General features: G+C 34.9%; 1 long non-coding RNA gene across 1 annotated transcript; it reads right to left on the reverse strand.

Annotated features, from left to right (window-relative positions):
• Positions 1-3,065: 3,065 nt before the first annotated feature.
• On the reverse strand, positions 3,066-13,897 carry LOC119069759. Its single transcript, XR_005086401.1, has 3 exons — positions 13,594-13,897; positions 13,299-13,300; positions 3,066-3,076 (listed from the first exon to the last, which is right to left on the reverse strand). It is a non-coding gene; the product is annotated as an uncharacterized LOC119069759 (long non-coding RNA).
• Positions 13,898-16,613: the final 2,716 nt, after the last annotated feature.

Raw genomic sequence — 16,613 nt, forward strand, 5'->3', positions numbered from 1 at the left:
ATCTACCAAGGTAGGTATTCCGGTATTTTTTCGCACTAGATGTCGATTGTCGATCCGAGGCGAAGCCGAGGTCGACAAGACGTCGTACCTACCTTGGTAGATAAATAACTATTAAAGACCTAAAACCAAATGTTTTTGTATGAGTGGATCAGCTGGAACGAAATACGTCACTTATCTCAAGGTCTCCGACTGTAATTTGTATTTAGGAATTTTTTAAGAATGTTCTGCAATTTTTAAGAATAACATTCCTGAAAACAGGCCCTGCTATTGCACGGCATACTTTTGGAAACAAATTCTTAAAAATTCCTAGAATATGTTTGATTACTGAAAGTTTACAATAAACGTCAATAAAATTTAAACATAAATTTGCTTCAGCTGATTCTCAGCTGGTGCATTCATACAAACAAAACTGCTCATACGTCTTTAAACGGTTTTGGCCAGCTATTTTACATAAGTATAATAAGACGAATATGCACTTTAGTGGACCAGCTGAAAAACATCTGTGGCAAATTTATGTCTAAATTGCACTGACGTCGACTGTGTTTATGAATTTAATTCCAAAAATATACTCTTATTGCCTTTTTATTTGGATGACAGTTTTACGAGTATTTTTATCTGTTTTGTCGTATATGTCGTACGGGTCTTGCATTGCCTACCACTTTGTTTGCCATTTGCTGTGTAAAACTTTGAATTCTGTGAAAAAAAGTAAAGGAAGAAGAACGAAAAAAAAAAATTGCAATTTTCATCTTTTAAACAATTGCACGATATCTCTAAACCAAATCTCTATATTTATTCACTGAAATTTGAAACAAACTGTAACAAATATTTATCTTAAAAATGCTTTTAAAAATAAAAAAAAAATTAAGCGAAAAAAAAGTATAAATTTACCATGAATTTGAATTTATTTGTAAGCAAAGGTTCTGCAAAAGTTTTAATGGACACACATAAAGCAAAATAAATGGGGGATGCCATATATTTAACTGATATTGCTGGTTCTCTCAACCTATATACTACCCACATCGAAATACCATCAGAACATGTACCCAGAGCATTTCACATGCACTGATGGTGTTCGGAATGGGAGACAGATAGAGGCATGGCGAGATATATGTGTGTATGTATGGTCTTCGTATATTGGTATATTTCTTTGGCAAACTTTTTTTTCCTTCCCTTCTCTACTCCTCCACCTTCAACGCCGCCAATAACCATTTTCCACTGATGAAAAACTTTTTTTTTTCTCTAAAAAAATGTTTTGTTGCCTGCAATATATATTTTAGAAGCTCTAGACTAGGATGATAATGTGTTACAAAATACGTAATAATTTTTCTTACAAAATTTCGAATTTATGGAAAGTTTTTTTTTGTGTGGAATTATTTTTATTGTGAGAAGGTTAAATTAGGAACTTTTTTAATGTTATTTAAATCTCTTGTATTGCACGGGCGAAGCCAAATGGACCTTAATTGTTTAGTAAACTTTTTTGTTTAGAACTTTCGGGAAATTTATTTATTTTTCCTTTATTTTCCATTAATTAGGTATTGAAGGGAGGAATCTTTTGCTGTAGAAGTATTGTAAAGACGAAAAAAAAAATATATTTATTTACTGGTGCGTCAGCAAACGCACACAAATTTAAGGCGACACGAAACATAAAATATTAAAGGACACAAGGTTTACTGTTTGCTTAAGATTTCGTTAATTTCGGTGCACAATCCAGATGCAGATAGATTAACCCGTCAGGCGTGGTTATTAAGTATATCAGAGGGGTGTCCATGTGTATCCGCGAGAGTAACGACTTCTCGATAATATTAGTTTTTCAGAGTTACAAATCCTTGTTAGTTACAGAGAACAAATTTCGCTTTCTATGCAAGGTACCTATACATCTTCTCGATATTTCACAGAGTAATAGACCTGGAGCTAGATCCAAAAGCCTTCTCAGACACAGTGTGTCATCTGTTATCGACAACAGCGACAAAAATAGGTGATGGGCTTCAGCTAATGAAGCAAAAGATTGCCCGTGTGAAAATTGACCCCGCGAAAATGATCCATTTCATGAAGAATATTTTCGATTTATTTTTGTTAGTCCGTTTGTTACATTCAACTTTCGGAAGAGACACGCAATGAACCGGATTACATTGGATGCCGAGCTACATATACCATTAACTCACAAACAACCTGAAGTGTATGTTTTCTAGCAACTGTCTTCGGTAGCTGTTTTGCGACAAGTAAAGTTTTTGCTTTCGGCTCGGATAAACAAACCCTACACTTGTCGAAAATACAGTTACCGAGCTGGTTGCTCAAAAAAAGCTCTTGTGAGTTTGCTTTTGTCACAAAATTTTTGCTTCATGCGTTGAATTACTGTCAGAGCATCCGATGTGATCTACTATTGCCTACAATATTCGAAGATTGTTTAAACAACAGATCATGTAACGGATTCATTACACCGTGGTGTGATTGCCATTTGTAAGAGAAATAATGGCTGTTATCCTTGGTTTCAATGCTGAGTAAATCTAAGGTTGTCATATGTTATTGTCCAATTAAAAGTAGTTCAACTTTCTAAAGTAAAATCAATGCAACTTCCGTGAATGTTGAACTGTTAAGCTCATGCAATTTATTGATTCTTCGACCACTTTTACCACACTTAACATCGCCCTCTATCACACGTAGCCAACACACCGACAAGTGAAGCACCATGGTAAAAACACTAAATTGAAATAACGAAAAGTAATCCATTACGAACTGTCGATAGACTGCAACCTGTTCAATTTGTGTGGCTAGAGCTAGAAACGAATGAAATACGTAAAAATGGCATAAATGCTCCTAAATAACAGCATTTACAGCAACATTCACTGAAAGCGAGAGAGAGACATTTTATTAAAAAGAAAATATATTTTATTGCAGGGTAAGTATAAGACCTTTTCAACAGTAGTACTGCATTACTGAATCGTTTAGTTGCGTGTAAGAGGTGTAAGAAGTAGATTAAAACTTGATGGATAAATTACAGTTCCCTGAGTCAATCATGACACACTCGCACGCATCGAAATAGATTTCTGAAAAACCAGAATCTATCAATCAACCTGATCTACCAAAAAAAAATCAATCCAAATGAGCAATCAGCCGACATTTTAGATAACTTTTCACCCTTTGACAAGAAAAAGTTCTTACAAGATCCGATTGTGCAATTAACTGACTGAACTACATGACTTGATAATGCAAAGCGTACCGTTTACATTCAAGACCAACACTGTTCGTTACAAACAGCCAAGAGAAAACCCCAAATATATTATGCAAAGTCTACGGCAGCACGAGAGGATACGATTGGTAAGATATAGGTGATGTTGAAATTGCGGTTTTATTGATGATGTATCTTATATATATATATTCATGCATTGAGTTTAGTACGTAATGTTGTTCGTCGTTATGGAGTGACTTTAATTATAGTGGGAGATGTGCGAAGAAATATGTAACCAGAAAAGTTTGTTGGTCTCGTCATTCGCTGTAATTCAAAATAACAAACTAAATTACCATCTGCCTTAGTTTGAGATTTATAATTGTGGGGAAAAAATTGATCCGATCGAGGATTTGAAGCATCTTACGATAATATTAAGAGTTCGCATCAAATACTTGAGACGTGTCCAACGAATTAAACACATGCAGGACGTATTGAATATATGCAGCACGTATTCAATACATACAACACGTATTCAATACACACAGCACGTATTGAATACATACAACACGTACTGAATACATACAGCACGTATTGAATACGTACAGCACGTATTGAATACGTACAGCACGTATTGAATACGTACAGCACGTATTGAATACGTACAGCACGTATTGAATACGTACAGCACGTATTGAATACGTACAGCACGTATTGAATACATTCAGCACGTACTGAATACATACAGCACGTATTAAATACATGCAGCACGTATTGAATACGTACAGCACGTATTGAATACGTACAGCACGTATTGAATACGTACAGCAAGTATTGAATACGTACAGCACGTATTGAATACGTACAGCACGTATTGAATACGTACAGCACGTATTGAATACGTACAGCACGTATTGAATACGTACAGCACGTATTGAATACGTACAGCACGTATTGAATACGTACAGCAAGTATTGAATACGTACATCACGTATTGAATACGTACAGCACGTATTGAATACATTCAGCACGTATTAAATACGTGCTGTCAGTATAAGCTAAATTTCCTTTTACTCAGTGCACCGTAGCGGTGCTACTGGAGACTTCGATGGTCTGGACCTGGCGTCACAAATTCGAATTCTGTCCTACTATTCTTAATAAACAAACTTTTAAACCGGTATCAAAACCATCATTATTGTAGGTATTACGTCTAAAACATTCTTTAGCTCCGTTGCGAATGGTGCTATTTTTTTTATCCTGCAAATTGCTTCGAGCAACAAATTTTGATTCTATCAAAGAGCATTACGTAATTTAATTTTTTTTCATCTTCAATATATTTTATTGGTAGAAGGGCACCTTTAATCCAATATTTATACGTTCCAATAACATCACAAGATTTCTAGCATTTCTGCGGATATTATATTCGTTACGATATCCACTTTCATTCATGTGTGTCAGCTTTATTTTATTCGAAAAATCGCACATAAAATGCTTCGGCAATAATATTCGGTACAGTTATTACATCGGAATTGTGCACAATATAAATAACTATACGAGCACAACGAAAGTCACAGAGAGAAGGCGTAGGGAAAATTGGAAAAAGAGCTAAATATGGGAAAAGTGAGAGAAAGCTTTTTTTGTGGGCAGAAAAAAAAATTATTTAAGAGCAATGATTCCCTGAGCACATAAACTGACACAAAAAACTAAAATTATCACCCATGAGCGCTTGGAATTCAAATTCGTCACGGTTCGGATTTGAGGCTGTCGCGCACCTTCTCCGTTTAGCTCTTCGCTTACTTGACAGGTCGTTCAAAAAATAGAAAAGTGTCGGAGTTTTCATTGTTTAAACAAACTGTCAAGTCAACGGAAAAGTTAACAGCATAAGTGCGCAAAGGACTTTCATCAATGAAACTAAAAATTCTTAACAGATGATTATTCGGAGTGTGGTGTTAAGCCAAAATACCGTATCGCATTTGTGTCTTGGTTTAAAAGAGCTTTCGATAGCTTTAAGCTTCTTTTGTATCCTACGCATATATTACTTTTTCCAATGGAATCCAAAGAAGCTTAAAGTTTTCGAAATTTCTGAAAAGCACAAGAATTATGACCGAAAGTCGTGTGCCATTTGCGCATCTACCTCGTTATATTGAGTGTGTTTGCACATATTGCAATTTTTTACTGGGTTGGAGACCAAGATCACGCGTTTATCATTGCTCTTAAAGTCGCCACACTGACACTGTCACCTTGTGAACAGCACAATCCATCATGCACATTCTGATAGTAAAGTGAACAATTTTCAATGGCAACACGTCCGTCCACAAAGCCGCTTAAATGTTAAAATATAAAGTGGTTTTATGTTGTCATCAATGGTATATATGATGTTTTGGCGAAGAGCTGTTAAATAGAGATAAAATTGTTTGGGAATATAAAATAATACAAAAAAAGAAGAAAACGAAAATTTGTTGTCATCACAAAATTTATCTATATTCTTATAGCCGAACAAAGCGATGCGGTTTCTTCATTTATTTTACGAAAATTTTCAGTTTTTATTGTGTATTGAAAGCGGTTGACAGGACCGTCTCACGGGAATATTAGAAATTGTTTCGGATTTATGAATAAAAGCTGCTATACCAGCTATACGACCTATATATAATGGTCTGGAGATATTTTTTTTTTTCTCGTCCCCATCATCAAAGACATTTTTAGTATCTTAATTTTGAGAAGAGTCTTCAGTGTGGCATACCAATGTGGCAATAAAGGTTGCACCCGATTGTGTATACCAGATTGATCTGAAGGGTACTCGTCGTAAAAGTGGACAAATCGTTCTATTCCAGTAAATATTGCCAAGCAAATTAGGATTTAAAGAGGGACAGTAAGGATTATACGATTGTGTATTTCAAGTGTCCTCTTCACATCACAAACTTAATAACATTGTTGACTGTCTGCTTATGTTATTACCGTTGTGTAGCAATGTTTTGAAGTTAGAAATCTTCATCTGCGAGCGTGAGATAAGTTTCGCCAATACTATCTCCAGCAAACAGGTGGTGAAAGAATCAAGTAGCCTTTGGAATTTACATTTAGTGTTTGTACAAAGAAAAAGGTGTGAATTTGACACAAAGAGCTGAGAGTTTGTTTGCTAGAAAGAGATGAGGCGACATAACTACACGGTCAATATCGTCAGGAACGATATTATCGTTTTTTAGACGATAGTATCGTCTTAAAAATGATAGTATCGTTTTTTAGACGATACTATCGTCTAAAAAACGATATTATCGTCCAAAAAAATTTCATCCAGGACGATAATATCGTCTAAAATTATAAATTTTAAAATATTTTCAGGACGATATTATCGTTTTCTTGACGATATTATCGTTTACAAAAACGGTAATATCGTTTTTAAACGATAATATCGTTTTTTTGGATGATACTATCGTTTTTTTGATGATACTATCGTCTAAAAAACGATATTATCGTTCAAAAAACGATAATATCGTTTTTTTGACGATAATATCGTCCTGGATGAAAATATCCGCTGGACGGTATTATCGTTATTTTCTTTTTCTGAACAAATTTATCGTTATTTTGGACGATATTATCGTCCTGGTCGATAATTTTTGGGACGATAATTTCGTTTTTAATTTATTTAAAATAAAAATTCTAGACGATAATATCGTCCTGGGCGATATTATCGTTCTGGATGGTTGTTGAAGACGAAACACAAAATCTTGTAGATAAACACCTTTTTATAGACGGCAAATATATATTAAAAATTGGTTCATTTGGTTCCGTAAATTTAAATTTTATATAGAAAAATTACACAGACTAATTATGAGACGATGCGAGAAAAAAAATTAACTCCTAAGTTCCGACAACGTTCCGGCGCCCGGCTCGCATTTCGGCCCTCCGCTTCGCTCCGGGGCAATGGGCCGAATCGCTCGGCGTGTTAAAACGCTTTTTATGTACAATCAAAGTTGGTATTCATTTCGTAAAAAGATGAATTATTTAGGGACGAACTAAACGCCTTTTTTAAACACTGATGTGTAGGTGATTTCCTCTGACAATTGTTTTTCGATATTTTGGAAGAGAATTCGGTTCTTGCTGCACCTCTGAGTAAAATTGAGTCCTGGACAATATTACCACCCAAAACTAAACGATAATATCGTCCTGGGCGATATTATCGTTTTTTTAAATGATAGTATCGTCCTGGACGATATTATCGTTTAAGAAAACGATAATATCGCCCAGGCAGGACGATATTACCGTTTTGGACGATATTATCGTACATAAAACGAAAATATCCATTAGATTTTCTAGAACGGTAATATCGTCCAGAAAACGATAATATCGTTTTTTGAACGATAATATCGACAATAAAACGATACTATCGTCCAGACAATATTTTAGAATTTTTCAATTTAGACGATATTATCGTCCTGGATGAAAATTTTTTGGACGATAATATCGTTTTTTTGGACGATACTATCGTCTAAAAACGATATTATCGTTTTTTAGACGATAGTATCGTTTTTTAGACGATAGTATCGTCCAAAAAAACGATAATATCGTTCCTGACGATATTGAAGGTGTGGAAATGTCCCGCCACCCTAGAAAGAGTATTGGTTTCGTTCATCAGTAGCGCTTTCAAATTTTTTTGGATCGCTTGGTGGGATTCAGCAATTCGATTTTAGCTCGGATTACATTTTCCCATATTTCTCTAGTTCTTAACACATTTTCCCAAATTTTCCTGAAAATTAAAGAAAATGCGTTAAAAATGTATTTCCAAAAATAGTGTCTGCTTGATACTCATATGGCAAGTATCAAAGTGACGCGACATCGGAACTATTATAAATGATAAGCGCTACAATCCACGCCATTAGTCGTATAAATTTTTACGTCAGAGAGAGAGAGAGCTTTTTTCTACTTTGTTACGATCTGTCAGTTTTTCTATTTTGCGATTTAGTATGGAAATGAAAACTAATATTGAGATATCTTTGCTGTTTTAGGTGGTTTTTCACATTTTTTTGGACCAAAATGTTTTTAAATGTGTTTGGAATCGATTGGCATTAACAGATTCTTCGCCAAAATAGCTTTGACTGTGAACATCGATGACTTTTAAAAGTCTTGAAAAACTGTCAAATAGAGAAGTTTAGAATGTTGTATGAATCTTGTACATTCCATAGATATTTACCAGAAGTTATTGTTACACCATGAAATAATGCTTAGTTTCCTCTTACCAAAAATATACTCCGTGTGAGGCAAAGAATGAAGTACTGAAAAACAATTGTTGCACATCTGCAGACCGACTGAGGTTCCATATTTTGCCATAAATAATTTATTTCATTGCTACTGTCTAATAAGAATATGACGTTGCTGTGAAATTGACGAACAAATTGACAAAAAGTATATAACAAACATAGAAAAACGGGCATATGTTTGTGACATGTAAAATAACTCTTCCCAGTTCAATTTGAATTCGACCAAATATTAGCTGAGAAGTAAACATTCCTCAACACGATTTTGTGGTCTTCTGAAAGCTATACACAAAACCATTTTTTTGTTGGTCTGTGTAAAATAACTTTCAACGGATCGAAATCATTACCAAAATGTCAAAGTCCTACATCTATTCTTGATAGCCATCAACAACTAAACTGTTCACCCCTCACCATCAAGTGATACTATTGTACAACATATCTAAAGGAAAATAAAATGTCTCGAAATTTATTAGTCAGACATGCATTATTTTGATGGCTCTGACATATATAACCGACCACTAAACCGTACGGTCTATATACATAACACACAATCCACAGTGATATCCTCTGGGTGGATATTCAACAATATGCCAAGGCAAACATCTATAATAATAAATTATTCAATGGATATTAACAATTTTCATTTATACACATACTCACTCATATATGTATGCGCTGCGAAAATGTTTTATCGAAAGAAGAATACAGAAAAAAAAACCGAATGGGAGAGAGGAGTTATTTTCTAGTTCAAATTTCTATAGAAATCGAAACGGAGTGAATTATATGGAAAAACAAAGATCTATCTCGGCATTCATTTAATAGACAGAAAAATGTCAAACCCATGTCATGGGGGAATACCCATCTTGATTTTGGCATTATGGATTTTATTCAGTGTTTTCGGTGTATGATACAAGTTGTTCCCTGTGTATCTTATACATGTATCATGTATAACATACCGTACGACCTACATAACCACCAAATATTTTCATTGATATCAAATTTATATTCTCCATAAGTGTATGGATATGTGTGGTATGTCATTTGTATGTTATATCCATATCCATAATAAGTGCTAGCAAAGGCATATGTGTACTGAAGTTGTGAGCAATTGTATTCGCACAATGGAAAAACGTTTTGTGTGAACGATGCATATACACTTCAGAACATCATGATTGTCTATTTGATTAATTGCAGATGTACATTGTGGTCGATGTTTGACACATTAGACTTCGGCGTGGGTCAGATAGTTTCAGTTTAAGACATGGAGTTGGCACTTTTTAAGTCCAAATTCTATGGCTATGTAGGCGTGACATTATTGCATAAAAGGAAGAGATTTTCTGAATTTCCAAACTATGATATGAAAGTTGATTTGCGAGCTGGTAACTTTTCGCACCGCTTTAATAGTTCTTCTCGACCAACCGTAGCTCATTGGCATTCCTAGTAGTTCTAACAGTTCAAACAGCTCTGGGTTAAACGACAATTTTTAGACCCGCTCAGAATACATTGAGCATATGTTTTGTTAACGTTTTCACCACTTGTCATCGAATGTAACGCTGCTGTTGTACTTTTCAGTACAAAAGTTCACGAAACGACCGTATTCATTCAGCTATAAAAATAGAAGTTTTCAGTGTAAACTGGTATACTACACAACAGTGGTTCGGATTTCACTTAAATCAGTGTGTCCAATCAGAAGAAAAAGCTAAGCACAACAACAGACGCTTAGGTACTGGGTTCGTCCCACCCCAAGAAACCTAGTCTAAGGACCCAAGCACTTTCTCTTTCATGCATAGCGTAATATAGAAATCACATTCAGAAAAGTGAAATTAGGACAACACACCTGGTAAATGTATTCGTCAAGTTAATTGGTCTGTACACTGTAAATACAGAATAAATGTCAAAAAAGGGACGTTCGTAGGCAAGTAAATACTTAGATAATAACAGCCATCATAAAATGTCAGAGCAGTGACGTTCATTAAAAAAAAATTGAACGCTGGCTAACTAGTCATTTCATTCGAAATGCAATGGAAATGTAATAAAAGCAAAAATCGATTACATTTGAGCCTTAGTTTCCAAACAGTATTTCCCGAGGGGCGGATAAACTAGAAAATACTGTCTCAAAACCGAAAATAAATCCTCCGAAAATCCTTTGAACATTTTCGAAAACGAGAAATCTTTCATCACAAAATCCTCAAAATCTACAATTCTCCTAAAACGTTTTGTCAACGAAATTTGCCAGTATCTGCAATCAGCATTTCCCTAAAAGTTTTATAACAAAAGCGATCAGAGTCGACAGCTTCCAAGTAGAGTAATATTTTGTATGAAATGGTTTTTAACAGTGTTTCACAGTGGTATGACACACAGTCAAGTTTCAGTACCATAATTAGAGTACGACTCATGCTTGAAGTGCGTTGATTGCATTGCAATTTCATGATGAAATGCATTAAAAGAGAACATGTTTATTCGATTTTTGCAAACATCATTGTCCTGTACACCGAATATGATACATGGACAATGTTTCATATTCTTGGAGCATGTACAAAATGCCAAAAACACAGACCCGTATTTCAATTGTAATAGCGTAATATTCTTGTCGTACGTTTTGTATTGGAAATTCATATATTCGTGTGACATGAGAAGTTAAACGAACATACCGTAAGTTTGGCTTAAATATTAAAAATCTTGAAGTTAATATTTCTTATATTACGATAATAAGTCTTTGTTTATTAACCTGTCACACACGGCAAGCATATTAACATTCTTACTATATCTGATCTATTACTTCATTTGATTGAAGATTTTCAGATATTGATTTTAGAAATCTGTTACTTCATTTGTTTAGAACATAATTTTTGCTATATAAGACCTCATTAGATAAATCTTGTCGTTTATTATTGATGTGGCTGTCGTTGTCGATAACAGATGACAACCGTCTGTAACAGATTTATCGTATGGTTTTTTTTCAGTTCGGTTTTTCGTTATAAAAATAATTTAGTTAAAAGTCAAGTTCAGAAAACTGATTCACTTCAAATTTAAATGTTAAAAATTTTTAACCACTCTATGGATTCTGACGAGGCTTGATGCAATGCTTCCAAACCATGTTCGAAACGGCGACTTCGACAATAGTTGAGAATATGATTCATCGATTGATTCACGTCGTTATCGCAGTCACAAAGAAGCGATTCCACCAAATTGAAACAAATGCATCCATGGAATTTTATGGAATTGTGGAGAAGTCTTTGTTAAAAGACCTTTACACTTTTGTACATACTACCAGAAATTCCATGCCTATTTTATCCGACCTTATCACACGGTTGTATAGATAACTAGTAATTAGGAAATCGTGATCAGAGTTTTAAAAAAAAGTTCGAAGAAGAAAAAATGCTCCCACGTATGTTTCCTTTTCGCGTTACAAATTGTACATTGGTTTTTCCTCCCAGTAATTTCTTGAAAATCATATCAATATTGAAAACGTAACCCCATGTAAAATATAATACAATTTTTTCTTCTTCTTCTTGCTTCTCCTCCTCAGTTCAAGCTATATTTTTTGAATAACAACATGTTAACAGAAAATTATTTCCATGTGCGCCTAAATATTCCTCGAATTGTAATGAGATTTTTTAAGGAGCGCACATACACAATATTAAGTCGGAAAACGCTCAAGTTCGAAAGAAGATTTACATCTAATTTGAATAACATGCTTTGTACCATGTTACGCATTATATCCTAATATATTTTCGTTGATTTTATTAGATATGTATGGTGAATGAGGCGAAATATGGTGCGGGGGCTAAAAGAGTTTTTTTTTCTTCTTCTTCTTCTTCTTCCTTCATGGATATATGGTTTAGCGTGTATGGAATTAAACAAAATAATAAGGATTGGATTGTGTACAACAACGTATTGATGGGTTCGATGAAATGAATGTTACGCACATTACATGCAGATGAGATATTATAAGATGTGACAACATATACCGTCGACGACTTGATCACATTTATAATGGAGTGAATTTGGGCCATATAGTATACACACAAAAAAATATAAATAAATTTTCATGAAATGACATTATCGTTAGGCATAATGTGTTCGCACCTCGGTTGCCATTCGGTTAAAGATTTGGGAAAAAAAATTAAAGAGACACACACGCACGGCTGGCATTTTCCATTTGCGAACTGTCGATAGGGGATTTTAATGCTTTAGTAAGGTATAAAAGTGGCATGGGATTTCAGATTAAAGACTACGTTGCCGTGTAATGACTGAAGTTGAACGCCAGCCATATTCCCATTTCGTCGTTGAAACATTTTCACTTTCCTACGATGGAATAACTTTTGCTCAGCCGTTAAGCTATGCATTTCGGTTCTAGAAGGCTGAGACATCACGTATGTTTTCAGTTAGAAAAATCTACTCTGTCAATAAATTCTATAGAAAGATATTGCCAATTTTGATACTTTAGGACATGACAGGACTTTAGGAGCTTTCAAGTCTAAATGTCAAAGTTCCCCCTGACAACCAAGGATGGGGTAAAGTTGCCACTTACTACAACTTACTGTAAATACTTTTATCGCATACGGAGTGTATTGTGCACTATATCCCGATGAGACCGACTGGGATACCTGTTGTCCCAGCTTGCATCTTTGCTGCATCCTGTAGGCATCTTTCACAAGATTTTGCATCCCAAAAATTTTTTTTAAAAAGAAATGAATTTATAGGGATATACACGACGTACATAAGAGTAAACAATTTTACCCTGGAGAGCTAAAGATTGTGCAAGCAAAATTATATCACTAGAAAAAGAGATGTTTGCCTACTGCGATAAAATACCTCACTGATACAAGGCTGTATATAAGAAACTCGTACTTATACTCGCGCAAGCTCTCGTATACGTACACGTCTCTTATATACAGCCTTATAGCAGTAATGCACTATTTCACAACGCAGACGAGAAATAGACTTTTTCAAATAGTACATTGCGTCCTTGTTTAGAACTTTACACTTTTCCAAGCTCGAACCGAAAGGTTAGGAAGCCACGTAAGGCAAGATACAAACAACTATTTCATACTGACCCAGTGATTGACGTTAGTGTTTCTAAATAAAGAACTGAAATTGCCTAAAATATACCGTCCACAACAGATATATAATAGTAATTGATGCAACTAGTTGGTTCAGCGAAGCGAGTTTGATAACCACATCGTGGACAAAAACTGCCACTTTCGCAACGTGTTACATACAACGTTTTCTGCAACCAGCTGCGAAAAATGAACTTTTGAAATGCAAAACATAACTCTACTTTTAGAATACATTCTACTGTATGAACGAAATATGGTATGAACGATCAAGTAGACTGCATTTATGTACGCTTCAAAAATTGGTTCACATCGATTATATGTCTCAATAGCCGAATGGTTAGAGGTGTTGCTCGATAAGCATTGGGGTTTTGGTGTCGGTGGTTCGATATTTGGCCAGGGCAGTATTTTTATTTACGTTTAATGGTTCAGATGTTCAGAAGGAGTGGTGAAAAGTAAATCCTACTAGTGACGAAAAGCATATATGAAAATCCATTTCACCAGAAGAAAAAAGACCATGCGCAATTACAAAAGTAACTATTTCACCATTAACATTTATACTTTCATATATTTGACAGACTTTTTTTATTGGTTAGAAATTATCGGTAGCTTTTAGTCCTCGAAAATTTCCCCGTCGGTCCTTTCATCTTTAATCGGTTGCGTGTTTATCGGTAGTAATGAATTAAAATATCGGTCGTCGTGTCCATATTATTTTACTCTAAACCTCAAAACCCCTAAAATACTTTGTCAATTTCTGATGAATTTCACATCCTGGTTATACAAGACTTTCAACTTTTTAGTAGTGGACTCTATCGCAGAGGCGTCTCTTCTTCAATCCATGTAAATTGCTACAATAAAGTTCCTTCAAATAAATTTCATAAAAAATCCAAAGAGTTTAACTCAGACGTTGGAAAATAAATTTAATGATCTAGTGAAAGGGCACGACAGTGGATGTAAATGACGTGGTTGTCAGTCGTTTTCAGCAGCTTTCCGTTGCATAATGTTTCTGCTACCGTAAACGGTGAACAGTTCAACTGCAGACTAAATCTGAAGTTGATACAAACAAAAGTCACTGACACCGACTTGTTAATCAGATAGGAAATACAGGTCAGTTAGGAACCCAATTTATTTTAGTGGCGGGCCCTTTACATTATCTCTTTCAAGCATACATTTGTTTCTCAGGCCAGTGCTAGTAACTATTGCAACAACTCTTAACTGACCTGTTTACTCTATGTCGAGTCCTTATTGCTGGATGATTGCAGTAATGATAATAATCTTAGAGCAAATATGAGAATCGTAGTTTTTCTTGGAGAAAAATGCATTCATTCGGTTGTGTTGCATAAACATTACATTTTCAAATAGTTTACGTTCGATTAATTTAAAGTTCAAATAACGAGACATATATTAGTCACTCCACGAACGAAGTATACACACACGTCCGTACCCGGCAAGAAAGATTTAGCCTGCATACAATATTTATGCAGCATTGATATTCCGTTCACACTCAATTGCTATGGAAATACACTTATCACTCGTTCCATCCGAGTTGAAAGAATTGTCAAAGTTTTGGTTCATATTCAGTTTTAAAGTTTTGCATCGAAATAGCAATAGTTGAGATAAAACAATTTCTAGGAAAATAAACATTTTCCAATTTTCGGTTTTTTTCCTATCTTTTCCTTTTTTTCGTTTTTTTCGCATTTCGAAATAGAAAACTCAATTTTTATGAAAGCTCCGCACATATAACAGATTTCAATGTTATCGCAACTTTATTGTCAGCACGAATATACTTTGCAATGAAAGTGGAATTTTAAGTAAAAAGAATTTTTTAGTTTTTAAAGTTTTCTCCTTTTTACTTTCGTCTTCTTCATTTCGCTTCTTCTTTTTTTCATCAATTTCACATATGAACATAAATCAAAATCACTAGAATTTACGGTTGTGCATAAAATATACTTTTGAATTAAATGTCTTCATTTCGGATGGTTTGAGTGAATTATTGTTCGTGTACCTTTCAATGCCAGTAAATGCATTGCGCTGGAAAAAGGGAGTGCAATTGCAAATATATATATTTTACAAGCAAAATTGTAACGAAGTTTCGTTATTAGTATATTGCGTCCGAGGTTCTAAATATTTATTTTGATGAATTGGGACGTTATGGATGAGATATTGAGGAACGTGCTGTTAGGAAAATGGTTGATTTTGCGTACGACGCACAATGCGTCACCCTCAGCGATATCAGTTATTTTGTAAGTAACATAAAGGACTTGCGTCACATTTACCCTTGAATGGTTTTTTTACTAATATCACCACTTTTGTAAGTACGTTATTTCGACAACATTAAAAAACCTTATGGAAATTAAAACATTCTAGAGAAATCAATCTGAATCCCAAAATCTAGAAACCAATCTTGGTACACCTCACTCATGTCGAAAATAACCCAAATCCATCGAAAAATCCGATAGAAGTTAGGAAATGCCAGAGGAATCCCCTGTCATCCCAAAATTCAGAAACCAACCTTGGAAGACCTCACTCATATCGAAAATAACCCGAATCCATCAAAAAATCCGATAGAAGTGAGGCAGTGCCAGATTTTCTTGAACGTCCCGGTAAAGTGTCGAAAAGTATAGTCCGTCTTAAGGATTCGGTTTCGGTCGTGCAGCCACAACAGAATTTATATACCTGCGCGCATCAAACACCTGAAGTTTGGACTTTTCGTCGCAATTATTCGTGGCAATTTCACAAAATCGAATTTGATCAGAACATCAAACAGCCGGCTGCCATATGACATGTTACGTCTTATGACAGTTACGATAATTCTGTACCAGATCAAAACCTCTGTTTAAAAGTCAAGATTCAAAGATTGGCACGAAGTGATCGATGACAACCCGCTGTGGTTCACTACATCCACGAACATAATAAACGTAGATAGTCATCTTAATTTGGTTTGCCGAACTTGTTGTAATCAACCTCCCGGCATCTAATCATGAGCAACGATAGCACGTTAAATCCGTCAAACATGGAAATTCATAGAACGAAAAATGTTGGTCCCGTCATTCACATCCTGCAGTTGAATATCGAAGGAATCTCACGATCGAAAAGTGAATGCACTTCTAAAATTGCAAGAGACCACGCCATTGATGTCAT

This window comes from Bradysia coprophila (assembly GCF_014529535.1).
Source record: "Bradysia coprophila strain Holo2 chromosome X unlocalized genomic scaffold, BU_Bcop_v1 contig_39, whole genome shotgun sequence".
NCBI lineage: Eukaryota > Metazoa > Arthropoda > Insecta > Diptera > Sciaridae > Bradysia > Bradysia coprophila.